The following is a 3,701-nucleotide window of genomic DNA, read 5'->3' on the forward strand; positions in this document are numbered from 1 at the left end:
AGAAGGGGGGGAGGGTGGGAGTCGGGGGAGGGGGAGGCCTGGTGGGCGGGGCAGGAGGAGGGTTGGAGGGAGCTGGTAGGGGACGAGGGGGGCTGGGGCTGCAGGGAGTGGGGTTCGGCGGGGAGACCTTAGGGGAAATAAGGGGGTGGTGAGTCCTGAGGGCGGTGGTGAAAGCGAGGCCTGGGGGCGAAGAGAGCGTTTGGGGGAATCTGGGTGACCAGAAATGGGGGCTGAACCTAGAGGAGCAAGTACACGTGGACCCTGGCGTGTCCTTGTGAATAGGGGTTCTAAGCCACGTGGGAGGGCGGGATGAGAGACTAGGAGAGTCCGGAAGGCCAGGGAGCCTGAGGCGGTTGTTGGGAGCGTTGCCAGTGAGTTGGGGTGCTGGGAGGGGCTGAAGGTCTGGGAGAAAGTGGAGGACAGGCAGATGGAGAACGGATCCCCTGCGGGTGTCGGGCAAGTCAGACCGGAGAGCGGGGAGGGTAGCAGCTTCCACCCTGCCTTTGGGGCTGCAAGCACCTGAAAAAGTCTGCCTTGAATGGCAGAGGCAGCTGAAGTTCAGCCTGGCAGTGTCTGTGCTGGGACCTTCTGGACCCAGCACTTAAGGATGCCCAGCTCGGACACTGAGGGTTGGGCTTGACTCACATTTGCTCCTTGGTTCCTCCTGTAACCCCTTAGGATGGGTGCTGTTGTGGTTCCCACCTTTCAGAAGAGAAAGCAGGTTCAGAGCAGCAAAGCCAGCTGTCCCCTAGCTTACACCTCACAACCAGCCAGGGTAGGGCTGGAAGCACAGCCTGTGTGACTCCAAAGCCCACACCAAAGCCCTCTACTGGCTGCCTCGGGTGTTGGAGGGCTCCATGTAGACTGGTGTAGTCAAGGAGGACTTGCTGTAGGAGACAGGCCTCGAAGGAGAGCTCTGCCGGAAGGGTGTTCCAAGCACCTCGACCCACGAGGACTCACTGAGTTTTAGCATGGAAGAGACCCTAGAGATTGCCTAAAAATCGAGGCCCAGAGAGAGACTGGGACTTGTCCAGGGCACCGTGCCTCCTGACCCCAGCAGAAAGCTCCTTCCTCACCAGGTAGGGAGGACACGTCTAGTAGGAGCCCAGGCTGCCATTACTGTGTATCAGAAGCTGCCATGTGCTTTCCATTGCTGCCGTCGTTTAATTCTGAGGTGGCCCCACAGGGACATTTTACAGACCAGAAAACCGGCTTGGGGCAGGGTTCAGTTACTTGACCAGGGTGTCTCCCATGGCTGACAAGCGGAGGGGACAGTGTTGGAGCAGGGCTGTCTGGCTCTAAGGGCCATGCTCTCAGTATTGGCACTTGGTGGCTCGGAAGTAGCCTCTCTCCACAGTCCAGGCCGAGACACTGTCGCCCTCCCCTCCCCGCCACAGGTAACTGAGGCCAAAGAGGAAGGCTTAACTCACCTGGCTGTACCTACCAGCGTGTATTCACCTGTCCGCTCACAGGGCCTACTCTGAGGAAGGACCAACGGGATGCCTGCATCAGAGAGGCCATTCTCTTGGTGAGTGGTGGCCCTTTGTGTCACCTCCCCCCAACCAAAAGCTTCCAGTGCCGGAGTCACCTCCAGGAATCCCACGTGGCACAGATGCCTCATGAAGTCTTGCAGCTGCTTTGATTGTATGTTTTTATTCGCTATAAAGGAGTAAATACTTACATGGGGGACAGAATTCAAACGGTACAAAAGAGTTGATGATGAAAGGTTTGCCTCCCACTGTCTCTAGGCCACACCTCCTCCCCTGAGGCCACTGTAAGTAGTTTAGGTCCGTTTTCTGGGATCTCCCACCTGTGTACAAACTATTGTTGTTGTCTCCCCTCACTTGTTGTGTTTATGTTTTACATAAAAGTTCATGTGCTGCTCACTCTGAACATGGAAACTTCAGGGCAATGTATCAGTACACAAAGAAGTTCTGTAGCATTTTGTCTCTCCTTGTAACTCTTTGGAAATAACTTCCAACTTAAAAAAAATTGCAAGAATGACACAAAGAACAACTAAATACCCTGTACCTGGGGTATGAGTTTCTGATGGCTTTTATGACAAATTATTGTAAACTTGGTGGAATAAGACAGTCCACATTTATATGCTTACAGTTCTGGAGGTGAGAAGTCCAACATGGCCTCACTGAGCTAAAAAAGTGCGGGCAGGGCTGGTCCCTCCTGGAACCTCCAGGGGAGTACCCATGTCCTCCTTTCACAGCTTCTAGAGGTGCCCACAGCCCTCAGCTCATGGCTTCTTCCTCCGACTTCAAAGCCAGCAATGCCAGGCCAAATCTTTCTCAAGTTGCTATCTCTCTGGTTCACTCCCTTCCCTTTTTGAGGACCCTTGTGATCACAGTGGGCCCACCTGAATAATCCAAGGTAATCTCTCTATTTTAAGGTCATCTGATTAGAAGCCTTAATTCCACCTGCCACCTTAATTCCCCCTTTCCATGTTACTTAATATATTCACAGGTTCCAGGGATTAGGACATGAGTATCTTTGGAGGAGGGGCATTAGTCTGCCCGCCATACCCAAATTTGCCATGTTAACATTTTTTACCCATTTGCTTTATCAGCTCTCTCTTTTTCTGAACCATTTGAAGGTTCCGCAGTCTCTTCAACTGCATAATGTTGTAACTTATTTGAACAGCCCCTGTTGAGGAGCATGTAAGATGTTTCCAACTTTTGCTAGTAAGAGTGGTTATGCAACAACTAAAACATGCCTGCACGTCACTTCATGCTGTAGGCTCAGTTCCAGAAGTGGAGTTGTTGGGACAAAGGACACTGTGTAGTGGTGGTTTGGTTGGTTGTAAACAGATGACCTCCATGGGGTCATCCCAATTCACACTTCCCCCAGCAGGGTGTGGGAAAGCACACTTTCCCCATCCCCTCACTGTCACTGTGGGTGCAGTTGGGGTACCTGGGCCAGTGGGTGCAGTTAGGTGGGGGCTGGGCTTGTGCATACAGATGGGGTGGGTCTGGGTTCGTGAGTACACTTTCCGGGGGCCTAGACCCATGGGTCCACTTTCGGAGGTATGGGTCGGTGGGTACAGGTTGGTGGGAGCTGGGCATGTGGGTGGAGTTGGGTGGGGGCTGGGCTTGTCTGTGCAGTTAGGTGGGGGCTGAGCTTGTGGGTACAGAGGGGGTGGGGCTGGGTTTGTGGGTACACTTTGGGGGGCCTGGACCCATGGGTCCACTTTCGGAGGTATGTGTCCGTGGGTACAGTTTCGTGGGCACTGGGCCTATGGGTGCGTTTGGGTGGGGGCTGGACCCATGGGTCCACTTTTTGGGGTGCTGGGCCTATGGGTACAGTTAGTGTGGGCTGGACTCCTGGCTGCACTTCTGTGGGGGCTTGGCCCGTGGGTGCAGCTGGGTGGAGGGCGGGGACCGTGCATGCATTTGGGTGGGGGTTGGGCATGTGCGTATGCTTTGGGAGGCACTGCCCCCTTGGATGCTGGTGGGTGGGGCAGGACCCATGGGTGAATTAGGGTACGGTCTGGGCCTGTGGGTATACTTTTGGGGGCCTGGGCTCCTGGGTGTACTTTTGGGGGGCTGGGCCTGTGAAGGTATCTTGGGCAGGACTCGGCCCATGTGGGTCTTTGGGTGGGTTTTAGGCACAATGGTGCTTTGGGAGAAGGCTGTGCCAGAGAGTTCTGTGCCTGTGGGTGCAGTTGGGAATGGCTGGCCCGTTGGTGCAGT

This window comes from Galeopterus variegatus, unplaced genomic scaffold (genome assembly GCF_000696425.1).
Source record: "Galeopterus variegatus unplaced genomic scaffold, G_variegatus-3.0.2 Scaffold7741, whole genome shotgun sequence".
Classification (NCBI taxonomy): Eukaryota; Metazoa; Chordata; class Mammalia; order Dermoptera; family Cynocephalidae; genus Galeopterus; species Galeopterus variegatus.